We start from the raw sequence: 17,476 nt of genomic DNA, 5'->3' as shown, positions 1-17,476 counted from the left end.
CTCAGGAGACTTGGTGCTGCAATAAGTCGCTAGTAGTAGTAGTAGTTGATCCATAGTTTAAAAAGGATATATAAACAAACAGTTATAGTATTGCCGTGTGTATTAATGCACATTTGGGATCATAAAAATAACTCTAATATATTACAGTCTAACAACATAATTATTATTGTTTACACACCACATTGCTTTTCCATTATCACTTTTAAAGGCTTGGAGAGACCATTGGTCAGTATGGCTTAACTTACCATAAGATAGGCACTGGAACAGCCTATGAATAATACTTAATTTTAAATTAGTCGCTTTAAAGCTATTTCATACCACATGGAATTGCGTCATACTAAGTAGGTGTATTGCCAAAGACAGTAACCAATTCTTTATTTAAGCCTTCTACAGTTTTCTATATATCTTTTAATAGTACTTTTTTAATGTGAATAATTCTTTCCTGTTATTCATTTACTGAAAGAAAAAGAAAAATTAAGGCGATGAAGGATTTAAGTAAACATTTGTTTCTTGATGTCTTCCTTTTGCCTAAAATACACCTGATATAAATAAAGCGTTCTGGCAATGTCTCTTGAAAGTTGTGTCTGATTCGAAATCAACAACTTTTAAAGGTTTCTTAATTATTGATCCAAAAGAGAAATTGCTAAGAACATTTTTACATTGTATGCTACTAACAAAAAGGATCATTTTAAAAGTTCTTCCTGCGATGAACCTATCGGAAGCACTGATTGTTGGGAGTATGCTTGTTACTACTCGGGTTTTAAATTTATTTACTGCAATGAAAGTACTTGGCTATTAGTTAACACTTGGAATTAGTTTTTATTCTGCTCCCGTTGCGGATAGTTTCAATGCTTTGAAAGGTGTGTATGAATAAGCTTTTTTGAGATTTGCGTCAAGCGAGTTCCCTAATCCTTGACGAATGAAATGTTGATTAAGATAAATGAGGCAGTTATGCAACTTATTGAAATAATGTAAGCAGTTTCGATATTACGTAGCTCTGACCGCCAAAATTTAGGTCGAAGGAAAGTTTCGCCGTAAACAATTCTGAACTTCTAAGTGAAAGGGTGTATCTAAGGAAACCTTAACTTTTAGTAATAAGCATTTTAATGATACCATCATTCCATTGACACTACTAAAGAATACCATTAAAAAAGACAAAAAAGAAGAATACCGTTTAGTTCCCCATTCCACTTCTTACGAATGTAATCATCACTACCGTCGCAATTGTGTCCCATTCCCCTTTCGATAATCGAACCAGGTATCAGAGGCAGATCCAGGGTGTCCCTTCAGTATTTTTTCTGGCGCCCTCTTTCTTTTTTTCCAATTTTTGAAATAAACTTGTCAATTTAGCCAAGTATTAGCGCCCTTGTCACATTAGGCGTCCCCTCCAAGATTTTACTCAAGGTCCGCCTTTGACAGGTATAGCATTAGGCTATATGCAAAAGTCTGATAAAATTGTTTTTCTTTCAGGTTTTTTTATAGGCACGGGTAACCTCCATGATTTTTTTTTGTCGGGGTATCACATTTTTGGGGGAGGCCCAAATTCAAATAACAGACAAATTATATTAAAGTCATTGCAGATATCATGAAAATTCCTCCAATATAAGGAAGCCTGGGTCTCGAGGCCTGGCTTTGTCTAAAAAAAAGTGTGACGAGTTATTATCTGCTAAACTATGGATAAGACTTAACGTAGTATAATAGACTATAACGTAGTATATACGTAGTATAATCGGTATCCTCGAAGAAAAAGAAATGGGTTTTGTGAAAAAATGCCAAAAAAGAAAAATGCTTCAATTGAAAGTTATGAGTACTGACGTTCAACGAAGACAAACCTTTTCAAGCCAAAAACTTTACACAACATTTTAAATCAGATAAATTGATTTTGATTACTACTACTAAGCTTCGTTAAGCAAAAAAAATGTCATTTTTGTTCTACACTTTTCGGGGGGGGGGAGTAGCTTTAAATTTCAAACGTTGGCCTCTATGAATTTTAATTCTAAAAATTAGCAATGATTACCAGTAGGCTAAAATTTATCTGATATTCATAAAAATATTTGCAGTCAAAATTTTAACTATCTGCCGATTTACCATACTTTATTTTAAAATTTGGGAACTTGACGTTTCAAGTGTAGCATCCTTGCAAAAAAAGATGTATCTTTTGGAGAACAACGGAGATTGGAATTTGTTAAAATCCCGAAAACCAGGGATTATATATATATACATATATATATATATATATATATATATATATATATATATATATATATATATATATATATATATATATATATATATATATATATATATATATATATATATATATATATATATATGTATACATAATATATATATATATATATATATATATATATATATATATATATATATATATATATATATATATATATATATACAATGGATTTAGATTTTAAGTAATTGTAAAACCAGTTCAAGTCGCAAAAGATGTGTTTTAGATGCATATATATTGAGAAAGTTGCTAGATATGTTAAAAAAAAATACTTCGCTAATTTTAACCATCATGAAGTGTTAATTTCACTATAAAGAAGTTATTCAGGTATTGTAAAGAATCTATATCATAGCTGAATTAGTATGTTCTTTTGTTGATATTCTGTATTTGTAAACGTTTAGTTTTATTTATTTTATTTTTTTTTTTTAGACAGGGCCTGATACCTCTGGTCCATGGTTGTCAGACAATTTATTCGAATACTGTTTTGTGATGATATTTTCCCGTAAATAGTCAATTATCTCGCTAAAATCACATATATAGATAAACTGAGCCCCGAGCCTTCCTCCTCTTATACTACATTTCTCCTTTTCACCAAAGCCTGTCTTTTTTTAATTTCAGTTTTTCCTAATATGTTAAAATCTTCCCCACTAAATACCGGTTGCTTTATATTATTAGGGGAACAAATCAAGGAGGCACACTCATGCCTCTATAAAGAGGCGAACCACGACAATGTTAAGAGATCTTCGGTTCCAGTGGTTGCAGAGGGATGGGAAGGGATGCATTTCGTAGCCCGAGCTCCAACTAAGAAACCTGCCAAATTTCACCCCCCTCCGACTTTTTCTTCATGGGGAAAATCTGGCCGAAAGTTTCGACCCGCCAACCCCAGCTCCCCTTTAACGTTGTCCGATCGGGCTGAAATTCACAAGTTAAGGTCCCCTAGGGCCCAGGAGCTTATCCGCGAAATTTCAGCTCGATCCGATAAATCCTTCCCTGTTTTCCAGAAACCACGCATAGCCACTTAATCTCCATACTCTTTTTTTTCCTCGACGCCTACAGGTCACAGCCGACATCGGATCTGGGTGTACGAAGACTCATTCGATGCGGAATTCTCCGAGTAAGTTTCCTTGAAAGTTTCGTAGGAAAATCTTAACCCCCCGAAAGTTTCGACCCCCCAACCCCCCACCCCCCCTTTAACGTTGTCCGATCGGGCTGAAATTCACAAGTTAAGGTCCTCTACGGCCCAGGAGCCTATCCGCGAAATTTCAGCTCGATCCGATAACTCCTTCCCTGTTTTCCAGAAACCACGCATTATCCACTTAATTAACCAATTTCTCCATAAGAGCCCATGTTAATTTGAAATTTTTAAAAGTTATTTTAAAAGTTATATTTACACACATGCAGGTGGTTAGCTCAGTCGGTAGATCGTGGGACATTTTATCCTCGGGTCAAGGGTTCAAGTCCCTTATCGGGCGGTTTTTTTTTCGCAAAATATGAAAAAACTTCGTTTTCTTAAAGAGTTAAAGAGGCTGCGTCCCAAAGTCGAACCTTAAAACGTACAGGAACTAGGAGAGGCTATCCTAATTCCTGTACGAGAAGTACAGGAATTATTAAATTACATCCACCATGGATTGTAGAAAAACGTACAGAAATAATATGAAAAAAACTTCGTTTTTTTAAAGAGTTAAAGAGGCAGCGTCCCAAAGTCGAACCTTAAAACGTACAGGAATTAGGAGAGGCAGTTGGGGGGCTGCCGCCCCCAAAATCCCCCGCTTTTAAAGACTCTTTTGTACAGGTTTTTTGTTTTGTTAATTAAGAGGGCCTTTCCGAAGCCAAGAGCGGGGGGTCAGGGGGCGGCAGGGCAGTCCCCCACAACAAAAAAACCTGTACAAAAGAGTCTTTAAAAGCGGGGGATTTGGGGGGCGGCAGCCCCCCAACTGCCTCTCCTAATTCCTGTACGTTTTAAGGTTCGACTTTGGGACGTAGCCTCTTTAACTCTTTAAGAAAACGAAGTTTTTTTCATATTATTAGAAGATAAATCTAATCTTTTTGTCATTTTAATTGCTTAAAAATCTCTCGCGATAAACAAGACATAATAGGAAAGATATTATGATTTATCAAAAATATCCTTAGCTGTTCCTGAGATGTTGCACACATGTCTCTTTGACCACTTCTATGCCTATAGTGTCTTATGATTAATTCGACATCCTGCCAGGGTTCCCTGAAAGTTTCAACTCAGTGCCTTGGACGAATTATAGATAAGCCCTTTTGAAAACCTGGTTGCACATAGTGGGTTTTGATTTAGTTGAAAATCCTCCACACATTCCCTTAAAGCTCAGCTTAAATCCCTTGTCCAATCCTAAGATATTATAGATTCTCATTCTTGACAATCAGGAGGCACATACTGTCTTTTTATTCAGTTCAACGTCCCCTTTAGCATTTACTGAAAATTTCAGTTTAATGTCAGTTAAGCATAGAAATGGATCCTTATAATTTGTGTAATGGCTTTGTTTATGTCGTGTAGTCAAGGAGGCACACTCGTGCATCTTTAAAGAGTCGAAACACGACAATGTTAAGCGATCTTCGGTTCCAGTGGTCGCAGAGGGATGGGGAGGGATGCATTTTGTAGCCCGAGCTCCAACTAAGAAACCTGCCAAATTTCATCCCCCTTTGACTTTTCCTTCATGGGGAAAATCTGGCCGAAAATTTCGACCACCCAACCCCACCCCCCTTTAACGTTGTCTGATCGGGCTGAAATTCACAAGTTAAGGTCCCCTAGGGCCCGGGATCTCATCCGCGAAATTTCAGCTCGATCCGATAACTCCTTCCCTGTTTTCCAGAAACCACACATAGCCACTTTATGTTCATGTTCTTTTTTTTTCGCCACGCCTATAGATCACAGCCGACATCGGATCTGGGTGTACGAAGACTCATTCGACGCGGAATTCTCTGAGTAATTTTCCTGGAAAGTTCCGTCGGAAAATCTTAACCCCCCAATTTTCTAGCTTAGAAAAACCCATTTCCCCATGAGAGCCCATGTTAATTTTTGAAATTCTTAAAAGTTATATTTATACACATGCAGGTATTTCGACTGCAAACATGCCCGGTTAGCTCAGTCGGTAGAGCGTGGGACTTTTAATCCTAAGGTCAAGGGTTCAAGCTCCTTATCGGGCGATTTTTTTCACAAAATATGAAAAAAAACTTCGTTTTCTTAAAGAGTTAAAGAGGCTGCGTCCCAAACTTGAACCTTAAAACGTACAGGAATTAGGAGAGGCAGTCCTAATTCCTGTACGAGGAGTACAGGAATTATTAAATTACATCCACCAAGGATTGTAGAAAAACGTACAGAAATAATATGAAAAAAACTTCGTTTTCTTAAAGAGTTAAAGAGGCTGAGTCCCAAAGTCGAACCTTAAAACGTACAGGAATTAGGAGAGGCAGTAGGGGGGCTGCCGCCCCCGAACCCCCCGCTTTTAAAGACTCTTTTGTACAGGTTTTTTGTTTTTTTTAATTAAAAGAGGGCCATTCCGAAGCCAAGAGCGGGGGGTTAGGGGGGCGGCAGCCCCCCACAACAAAAAACCTGTACAAAAGAGTCTTTAAAAGTGGAGGGTTTGGGGGGCGGTAGCCCTCCTACTGCCTCTCCTAATTCCTGTACGTTTTAAGGTTCGACTTTGGGACGCAGCCTCTTTAACTCTTTAAGAAAACGAAGTTTTTTTGTATTATTTATTTAGAATTGATCTTTTGATTGTATGTTGTCATGACCCTGGGGCTTTTAGAGATATAGAAGTTATTATTATTATTATCATTATCATCCTTAGTTATTCCTGAGATATTGACACAGCATAGGTGAAAATGCTGTCTTTTGATTTAATTTAAAACCCTCCTCAATATACACCAACAACTTCAACAGAATGCCCTTAGCTCGTCCTATATCGATATATTGCACATACCCCTTTTTAACAATCTGGAAACAGATAGTGTCTTTTGACTTAGTTTTAAATCTCCCTCAACTTTCCTTCGAAACTTTAACTTAATACCCTAAGCCGTTCCTTATATATCGCATATATGTCATTTTTACAATCTGGATAAACTTCTAAAGTCTTTGGATGTAATTCAATATTAAATTTAAAAAAGGGTTTTCAACTAAAAGCAAGGAGCAACATTAAAACTTAAAACAAACAGAATTCATTTTGTACATGAGGGGATTGACCCCTCCTCAATACCTCGCTCTTTGCGTGAAAGTATTTTAGTATTTGAAAAAAAAGCTTCTTATTCTAATTAAACCTTTTCTTATTCTTATTCTAATTCTGTCAAAATTGTTTTTTAGGAGTTGTTCCTAAAAATTGGATAAATGGTCACACTTTAGCGTAAAGAGCGATGCATTGAGGAGGAGGGTAGCCTCTTCATTTACGGAATCATTTCTAAAACTCGTTATTATTTTAATTTAATCTCTGATTATTTTTCAAATAATGCAGGGAAATCTGGCTCCCCCTCCATGAAAAATTCCCTGCCCTTACGGAAAACTCCTCCATGGAAATTTTCTCCCACATAAAATACACCCCCCCCCCTGGAAAATTGCACGCTGACAATTATATCCTCGCTGAAAATTCCCACAGCAAAATTTTTTGCGGATGATTCCGCCTGAAAAATTCTCCTTAGCATACTTTCATTTGAAAATGATTTCAATTCCTAATTATTTCCACGGAATTTTCCCTTACATGGAAAATTCTTCCCGAAAATCAACCCCCCCCCTCCAGCGAGAAGTTGCTCCGCGGAAACGGAAAATTTCTATAACAGAAAATTTCCTTGTGGAATTTCTCCTATAGAAAATTCCTCATGGAGAATTTCTCCCCAGAAAATCCCCCATGGAGAATTGGAGAATTTCTCTCACAGGAAATTCCTTCATGGATAATTTTCCCCGCGAAAAATCCCCCTGCCCATGGAAAACCCTCCAAACAATACCACCCCAGCTGGAAGTTTCCCCGTGGCAATTCCCCCGGAACATCTCCACATGCAAAATTGAGTCGGCAAAGAGAAAGTAAGATAAACAAAACGAATTTCATACAGTAATTCTGTCAAATTCTCTCAGTGTAAAATTTCTCCTGGAAAGTTTTTTCTCTGGAAACATCCCTCTCCACGGAAAATCTCCCCGTGGAAACCCAGCCCCAGGAGAGAACTCCCCTCGAAAAATGTCTTTACACTTCAAAATAACAAATACTATGCGTAAACAAAGGGAAATGTTTTAACTAGTCCTTTCCTCAGAGGCGTTGGGGGGTCATGCAAGCCCCAGAGGATATTTAATGGACCTTTCAACTATCTTGAACAAAATTGATATTTCAAAATTTCGATAGGACCACTTTGGGGAATTTTTTTTCACTTAAAAAAGGCACTATAACTTTTGATTTCCGATCAAATGAGCCCTCTCCCGATCATCTAGGATCACTATTTGATACAATCACCTCTGGGATAAACACCTATCAGTGATCTTTTTTCTGGCAAAAATACAAAATTCCACATTTTTGTCGATGGGAGCTTGAAACTCCTACAGTACGGATCTCTGATACGCTGAAACCGATGGTACAATTTTCACTAGTATTCCTGTGGGGGTGTCTCCCCCATTTTTCAAAAACCGGGAATTTTTTTTCTGGCTCGTAGCTTTTGATGGGTTACACTAACTTAATTAATCTTATATATTTTGGACCATCATAAAAAGCTAATTCTTTTGATGTATTATTTGATGTCAAAATATTGCTTTTAGAGTTTCAGTTACTATTGAGCTGCGTTACTCCTTACTTACAGTTTGTTACCATGTGCTGTTTGATGCCTTTCAACATTCCTTGTTAATTTCAAGTTAATACCCTTAGACGTTTCAGAGATATTGCAGATACACCCTTTTGGAAACCTCGATACACGTAGTTTCTTTTATTTTAGTTCAACCCTGCCTACCCCAACATTCCCTGGAAGTTCCGACTTAATGAACTCGGCCCTTCACGAGATTTTGCATTGACGTCCATTTGACATCGTGGATGCACATAGGGTAAAGGGTCGTTTATTTAATTCAGCCCAGAAAGTTTCAGTAATTGAGCACAGAAAGCTTCAGTAATTCAGCCCAGAAAGTTTAAGTAATTCAGCCCAGAAAGTTTCAGTAATCCAACTCAGAACCCCAGAAAGTTTCAACTGAATACCCGTAACTGTTTCTGAGGTATTGCAGATACGCTGTTTTGAAAAATGGACGCAAACAGTGTCTTCGATCTAGTTCAACGTCCCGTTTCTACTGAAAAAGTTTCAAATTAATACTCTCAGTTATTACTAAAATGTTGCAAATACAGGCTACAGCTACTCTTAGTAAACAGAGCTACTTTTAGCAAACACAGCTACACTTAGCAAATACAACTACTCTTAGCATTTTCGGACGCACCCATTATCAAGCATCCAAGCATAATAGCATAATATCCCTTTCCTTATAGTAAATCTTATAAGTAAACAATGAACAACTTGAATAATTTGTAACCCTTACCAAAGGAGATGTAGGGTGTCATTTCATCCCCAGAGAGATAATTATTGGTCTTTGCTACTATTTTGAACAAAATGGCTTTCTCAAATCTTGATGGGTGTTGGAGGCCACTGAAAATGTCGAGGGGGAGCTAGTTGCCCTCCAATGATCTTTGACTATCAAAATGACACTAGAACTTCCAATTTCCAATCGAATGAGGTTCCTCTAAAGTTTCTACTACAACTCCTTCCGTACGAAGTTGCCTGGTGAAATACAAAAAATAAAAACAAAACAAAAATAATACCTTGAAGCAGTCGCCCCAATCTAAGAAAATATTGGGGGATGCATTTTTCAAAATTTAGTGGGGGACAATTTTGTTTATTTTCGATTTGATCAATGAAAAAGCCAAAAAACGGCAATTTTCAATGCAACTACAAAACAGAAGTATTTTTAACATCAAATGGGGAAAAATCGTGATAAGGAGCGCAATTGAATGATAGGTTTCTTTTGCTTTGCTAATATCTTGTCGTTGAACCTTTCGTAATACATATTGTAAGAAGGGTATTTACTGTCCAGCTGTTTTATGATTTATTTGTTTAGTCTAGCATAATTAATCTATTATCACAGGTAGTTTTTAAGATTACTCTCGAATCTCCTACTCAAATTTGATTCTGTAGTTTTTAGTAAGATTGCCTTTTTTTAAGGATATTTTTCTATTTTTCTAAAATTATGCAAATCTTCTTATGCTAATACCGTTTTATGCTCAAATTTAATTTATGTCAAACTTTTGATGTTTGAACTTCAAACTTAATGAGTTTTACTCATTTAGAATCAACATAAAAAGCTGATTGTAATTATGAATATATTTTTATCAACATTCAGTTTTTTTTGGTTTTGGTTTCTATTGACATTGGTGACTTTCTATTTACAACTTCAATGCCATGAACAGTTAGATACATCATTGTCAAAAATTCAAAGTTAAATTTTGAATATTTTTTATGAGAATATGGTTGTAATTGCTTGCTATGAAAACATTTGCACAGTTGAATGTGATATTGTTTGCTTAGCCTGCATATCTGATACGCTGAATCTGATAGCATGGTCTTTCGCTATATGTCACTTGGTAGATACCAAATGACCATATAACGATCGCAAATTCTGTCGGTCTGTCTGTCTGTCTGTCCCGGTTTTGCTACTTTAGGCACTTCCAGGTAAGCTAGGACGATGAAATTTGGCAGGCGTATCAGAAACCAGACCAGATTAAATTAGAAAGTGTCGTTTCCCCGATTTGACCATCTAGAGGTGAGTGGGGGGGGGGGCGGTTAAATCGAAAAAAAAGAAAAAAAACGATATATTTTTAACTTACGAACGGGTGATCAGATCTTAATGAAATTTGATGTTTGGAAGGATATGTGTCTCAGAGCTATTATTTTAAACCCGACGGGATTCGGTGACATTGGGGGGAGTTAGAGTGGAGGGTTTAGGATGAAAATTTGTGGGAAAAATAAGCGCAAGTTCTAGATACGTGATTGGCATAACCGGGATAGATCTGCTCTCTTTGGGGAGTTGGGAGAGGGGAGGGTTTAATTCTAAAAATTAGAAAAAATTAGGTATTTTTAACTTACGAACAGGTGATCGTATCTTAATGACATTTGATATTTAGAAGGATATCCTGTCTCAGAGCTCTTGTTCTAAGACAGCTCTTGAATCCAGCGTTATTGGGGGAGGAGTTGGAGGAGAGCTTGGAAAACTTGGAAATCTTGGAAAACATTTAAAGCGAGAGATCAGGATGAAACTTGGTGGGAATAATAAAAACAAGTTCAAGATACGTGACTGACATAACCGGACCGGGTCCGCTCTCTTTGGTGGAGCTGGGAGGGGGAGTAATTCGAAAAAATAAGAAAAAAATGAGGTTTTTGTAACTTACGAACGGGTGTTAAGATCTTAATGAAATTTGATATTTAGAAGGATCTTGTGCTTTAAAGCTCTAATTTTGAGTTCCGACCAGATCCGTCGACATTGGGGGAATTGGAGGGGGAAACCGGAATTCTTGGAAAACGTGAAAATTGAAGTATCTTTATCTTAGGAATGGGTGATCGGATCTTAATGAAACTTGATATATAGAAGTATCTTATCTCTCAGATACTCTATTTTCAATTCGAATCGGATCTGGGGACATAGGGGGTTGGAGGGTGGGAAACAGTTATCTTGGAAAAAGCTTAGAGTGGAGAGATCGGGATGAAACTTGATGGGAAGAATAAACACTAATTCTAGATACGTGATTGACATAATTGGAATGGATCTATTCTTTTTGGATGAGCTGGGGGGGGGGGGGGTAATTTGGAAAAATTTGAAAAACTGATGTTTTTTTAACTTAAGAATGGGTGACCGGATCTTAATAAAATTTGATATTTAGAAGGAACTCATGTCTCAGAGCTCTTATTTCAAATACCAACCAGATCTGTTGACATTGGGGGGAGTTGGAGGGGGAAACCGGAAATGTTGGAAAACGCTTAGAGTAGATGAATCGGGATGAAACTTTGTGGGTAGAATAAGCAAATGTCGTAGATACGTGATTGACGTAACCGTACTGGATTCGCTCTCTTTGGGGGAGTTAGGGGGTTGGGTTCAGTGCTTTGGCGAGTTTGGTGTATCTGGATGTGCTAGGACGATGAAAATTTGTAGGCGTGTAAGGAATCTGCGCAAATTGACTTGATAAAGTCGTTTTCCTCGATTCGACCATCTGTGGGGGGGGGGGGTTGATGCTAAAGAAAAAATTAGGTGTTTTAAACTTACGAGTGGGTGATCGGATCTTAATGAATTTTGATATTTGACCTCGTGACTCAGAGCTTTTATTTTAAATCCCGACCAGCATTAAGCCTCTGATTTTCCTTTTAAATCAATCTATTTGTTCTCAGTATTTTGCTAGAGCTCATACCATATGAGCTCTTGGGTCTTCTGGCCTCGTCACAAGTGCCATATGAGCTCTTAGCTCTTGTTTTTTAAAGATTCCTTGACTTATTAGGTTTGTTTCCCTCTCTTTTTAAAAATCAGGCAAGTTTTCTCAGGCTCGTAGCTTTTGATAGGTAGCAACAAACTTACTTAATTAACCATATATGCTTGGATTCAGCGCAAAAAGCAAATCCTTTTAATATGTCTATTGATATCAAATTGCGTTTTTTAGAGTTTCGGTTACTATTGGGCTGAGTGACTTCTTACTTACAGTTCGTTTGCACAAACTATTTGTCTGCATCAACCTGATCCGATATCTAAATGGTTTTGCTATTAAACACCTAAAAGAGCACTTTTAATGCCCACAGAATCTTCCACTCAAGGATTTTGCTACAAAAACTTTCCATGGGGGGGAATTTCCCAGCAAAACGATCAGAAACTAAATTAAAAAAACTTTTTTTTAACTGAAAGGTATGGAGTAGCATTGGAACTAAAAACAAACAGAGATTATTCTGTATATGAGGGAGGCTTTTCTTCGGTAGGGGGGGATACAAGAAAAACACATCAACAATTTATTCACATGAGTTTTTTTGACGTTTTTACGATTTGGACAAAAATTTCTAGGAGGAGGTTCAGCAGTATAGTGTAGATGAAAAGGTTCAAAGCGTGATTGAATAAACATTGCCCTAATTATTCTCCCTTTGAATATAGCACATCAAACGGTTTATGGCAATTATTTCAGAAGTTCGGAAATGTCGGATACAAACTTTAGGCATAAGAGCAACAATATATATATATATATATATATATATATATATATATATATATATATATATATATATATATATATATATATATATATATATATATATATACATTTCCAACATATTTCTTCATTAAACGAGTGCGTATTTGTGTTTTTAATAATAGCCGAAATATTGTCTATATATTAATCCTCAGACAAAATAATTGATATGGGATGGAACTTTTCTTGTCCTTTGTTGTTCCTGCACTCTGATTTTCAGAAATAGCTTTGGAAATCATCTTTTGAGATAGTTTAGTAAGTTTATCAGCACGGTTTAGATGCATAATAAAAATGACACTTTTCTTATATAGCCTATAAAAATGACGTCGGAATTTAACAGCTAATGTATCTATTGTTTGCTGTCAATTCAGCGGGTTTTACCTTTTGATAAGAAAGTAATGATATTTCAGCAGGGAAGTTTTTGACACGGGGACTTAAGGCCATTTAATCATTTCTTCGATGTGACCCCATAAGGTCGTCTCTGACATTTTCACATTTTTGAGATATTTACTGAAAAGCATTTGCTGGGTTGTCCTTAAAAGGTGGATGAACAGCTTTAGGGCAGGGATAGAGGGGGGACTTGCCCCGGATGCAGAAATTTTAGGGGCAGAAGATTTCAAATAAATAATCTAACGGTTATAATTATTTTTAATTTTTGAAATTTTAATTTACTGAAATAAAGCAGAGTTCACAGTTAATAAATGGAAATAGCTAATAAATTATCAATTATCTAATAAATTAAAATCATTTTGTTAATGAATGAAGATGTACTAATAAAGATTTTACCCGGGCGCAAGATAGGCCAGAACCACCACTGATCAATCGTGCAACGTGAATGAAGAGGATGAAATTATGATTGAATGCGCATTGCGCTGTTGGTTCTCCGTCTGAGCACAATGCAGCTAAATGTTCGTGGTAGCCTGGTAGCTATCGTAGTAATGTGAAATTGCCAAGCTTTAGAGGGTGATCAATTAAACAAGAATTAGCCGAGCAGTTAGGCATTGTAACATCGATATTTTTTTTATGGATTTTGAAAGGGAAGATCGTGTCACAGGAAGTGTGTGTAGGAAACGTCGAATCGGGCTGAATTTTTCCATCTTGAGGCAGGGGCGGATCTAAAGCGAAATCTTGGTGGAGATCCAATGTGACAAGGGCGCTAATGAGCAGCATCTTGGGGGGATGGGATAAAGGTGCCAATAATTAACCAAATTAAAACACAAAATCGCGAACAAATATTTCGGTCAAGACCTCCGCTTGACCGTCCTTAGTGCAGAATAAAACTGATAAAAATATAAAAAACCAAACCTTGAAACAAAACACAAAACTAAAATAGGATAACCCCTTCCCGAGTAACGGTGAAAGGATAACTGAATAAAAAACACAAGTCTAAATGGCATTTCACAGTTTCATCTTACGTAAATTATCTTAAAGGCTAATCGCTTTCCAGTTAGATTATTATCATAGATTCGATTTGATTGCACAACATAATTTTGGGGAAATATGTAAAAAAGATCAGAATTAATAATTTCATCATAAATGGGACTTGAAAAAGTTTCTCCAGTGTCTATTGAGAGCTACCTTTAGGTCAATGTACCTTCTTTTTTTTTTTATCTCAACCGCCTCCCTGAAAACCTGCATGAGACCTTTAACGGGGGTAATAATGGAGGTGCTGTCAAATGAAATGGCGTGGATTGTTGTACAAATATTGAGCCAAGGTGGAATATAAAAAAAATCCCTATGGCCTTGTCGATTAAGGGCCTATGTTCCAGTAACCTGTCCTCGTTTTCTTCCTTTCTTCGTGATTTTATGTTTTATCATGATTAGCCAGTGTGGTCTCAGAAATTATTTATTAACCAAGTTGACAAATTTATTCTGAAAAAAAGCAAAGAAAAGACAAAAAACAAAGAAAGATGGCGCCAAAAAATTTTCATTGGGCCCAGGTCACCCCCCAGCCCCCTGGGTCCGCCAGTGTCTTGAGGAGTGCTTGCTTTGGTGAATTCAAAAGTATAAAGGACCAAACATTCCCGTGGATAGTAGAAAAGGTTCTAACCACTATCGAAAATTACTGGGATGGATGGTGCTAAATAAAACTCCCCCCACTTAAAATTCCCCCACTTAAAAGAAAATAAGCAACTTTTGAATGAATAATCTTGAAAATGCTGTGAAACGAAAAATCACCAGTTTTAATCAAACTTTTGTTTACATGAATGCTTTGTTCTTCCTCTTAATTATCTGAGATCCTATTTTTTTTTAACTCTTGGCAATTAATAGTTTTTTGTCTTATCTCCTGAGTGTCAAATTATCGAGGAGCCGACCATTTTCATTCAAGTAAAATCTAGTGTGATAGAAAAAAAAGCCCTATCTTATGTCTTTACTGTTTTTGTAATCATAACTGGTATTCTTATCTAACATTTTGCAAATACACAGAAACGTAAATTAAGCAAATAGCAAAAGATTAGAGTTGACAAAATTAATTTATATATTGTTAAAATTATAAGCGTAAAGCTTGGAAACCGTCATGTCGACAAAGACCCACCGGAGTCTATACCGAAGCCTTTATTGAGGAGCATGCGTACTTCCCTCAAGGGATCTGTATAAGCAACAAAAAAAAAGAAAACAAAACAAACAATCGTCAACTGAATTCCATACGGTCATTTATCTTGTTTTAAGCATCCCCTCCCTTCAAAAACTGAAGACTAATGCAACGAATATAAACTTAAAAAATACCCTTGTCTGGCCAATCAATTTACAGTTTCGGATTTATATAATCTTATACAAGAAATAAGACGACGCTAAAAAGATGGATGGTAATACTTTTTTTCGAGGATGTTAGGGGTGTGTTATTGCAAAATGAGTTGTTTTTCAGCCAAATATTTGGATCTTTATTCATTTTGATAAGGTTGTCAATAAATCAGGATCTTCAATCAGTTTAAGGGTCTTTCCAAATATGTAAGGAAGGCGAATCTAATAAACTGAACTTAGGGGTATATAAGCCTGAGGCTTAAGACTTTAAAAGCCTGTGATTTTGTATTAGTTGTTAAAACAGTTCGTGGTAAAGAACTATAGTAAGGAGTGACCCGGCTCAATAGCAACCGAAACTCTAAAGAATGGAATTTTGTATACCAATAGTTACATCAAAAGAATTGCATTTTAATACTGATTTTAAATATATAAGTTTTATCAAGTTTAGTCTTACCCATCAAAAGTTAGGAGCCTGAGAAAATTTGCCTTATTTTAGAAAATAGGGGGAAACACCCCCTAATAGTCATTGAATCTTAACGAAAATCACACCATCGCATTCAGCGTATCAGAGAACCATGCTGTAGAAGTTTCAAGCTCCTACCTACAAAAAAATGTGGATATTCGTATACTTTGCCAGAAAAATTGAAAGTTCTAGTTGCCTTTTTAAGTAATCAAAAAATTGGAGGCAACTAGGCCTCCTCTCCCGCTGATTTTTTCTCAAAATCTTCCGATTAAAAGTATGAGAAAGCCATTTGGTGAAAAAAAAAATTAATATGTAAGTTTCGTTTTAATTATTTATGTTCGGAGATCCATATTCAAAACATGTATTAGTTCAAAAACGTTCAGAAATTAAATGAAAAAAAAACAGTTTTTTTTAACTGAAAGTAAGGAGCGACATTAAAACTTAATACGAACAGAAATTACACCGTATATGAAAGGGACTTTTTCTCCTCAACGCCCTGCTCTTTACGCTAAAGTTTTTTACATTTTTAAAAAGTAGAGTTAAGAGAAAGAGTCAAGCTTTAGCGTAAACAGCGGGGCGTTGAGGAGGAAAAGTCCCTTTCATATACGGGGTAATTTTTGTTTGTTTTAAGTTTTAATGTCGTTCATTACTTTCAGTTAAAAAACTTGTTTTTTTTATATTTAATTTGGTAGAAACAAATTCAACAGGCCGCGCGTTTATTTACAAGTACAATTGATTATCTTTGCAAGAACATAAATGAAAAAAAAATGGAATAAGCACGTGCCAATTTTCCTATTTTATTTGTGTGTTTATCGTATTCCATTTTTTCATTAAGTAAGCCTACTCAATAAATTTTTTTGTTTTTTCCTCATTTCTTTATTCTTGGGTGTTGTGGAAAAATGTTTAAATTTGGTACGGCAATCAGTATAGAGGACATGCATTAAGGTCAGAATTAAAAAAAAAAACTATTAATCCTTAAAAGTAATTTTACCTGGTGTTGACTAGCGCATTTATTGAAATCCCTGGAAGAAATGAGTTTGAGCCACGCCTTCCCGTTCTTGAGCTGAGGAGGCCTGCTCTAGAGAGAGTTAGAATCGTCAGTTAGGTCTATGTCTAGAGCTTCTCCTGAGTGTGTCTTCTTGGACCGGATATTTTTTCTTTTCTTTCCTTTATTGTTGAAACTCCTGGGGGGAAATGTGTTAACTGGTGCTTTATCCAGTTAAGAGAGGGAAAAAACTAAGGTTAGATTTTTAAACTATTAAGGCTTAAAAGTAATCTTGATGTTGAATAGTGTATTCATTGAAATCATATAAGAAAACGGATTGTAACTGCACCATCTTTTTCAATTTCTATGTAGGATGCTCCAGGAATTATTCTGGAAGAATTCCTCAGGAAATATATCTCTTTTTCTTTCCAATTTAATTCAAATGAGCGAAGTATAAAATACGTTAAGCTTAGAAAATATTTCCAAAAATAATTTGTGTTTTGCAACCTACAACAAGTGACACATCACACATTGCCGATTTGCACCATGATGTGACAAGATTCGCCTATAGTAAATATTTAATTACCTTCACAATTAAATTAAACTACATAATACATAGTTTCAACAAAAATTTAGTATGATTTTTACCTCGCAAAAATAGAGAGAAAACATTTCATATGTATTATATTAACAATATGTTAACGTACGGCATGTCTCTGTCACATAAGATAACACAGAGACAAATCATATGGCAGAGGCAAAATCTTTACACACTTTTTATAAATTAAATA

General features: G+C 36.0%; 1 protein-coding gene across 1 annotated transcript in view; it reads left to right on the top strand.

The window, feature by feature from the left end:
* The first annotated feature begins 698 nt into the window (after positions 1 to 698).
* LOC136032461 (uncharacterized) overlaps positions 699 to 17,476 on the top strand; it is a 28,804-nt gene continuing 12,026 nt past the window's right edge. Inside the window, exon 1 of the mRNA XM_065712772.1 lies at positions 699 to 860. The gene's annotated coding sequence lies outside the window, so the exon portion shown is untranslated. The remainder of the gene's footprint in view (positions 861 to 17,476) is intronic.

The sequence above is a fragment of the Artemia franciscana genome, chromosome 10 (assembly GCF_032884065.1).
Source record: "Artemia franciscana chromosome 10, ASM3288406v1, whole genome shotgun sequence".
NCBI lineage: Eukaryota > Metazoa > Arthropoda > Branchiopoda > Anostraca > Artemiidae > Artemia > Artemia franciscana.
Note: the sequence above shows the minus strand (reverse complement) of the source record. Positions and strands in the feature narration are given on the sequence as shown.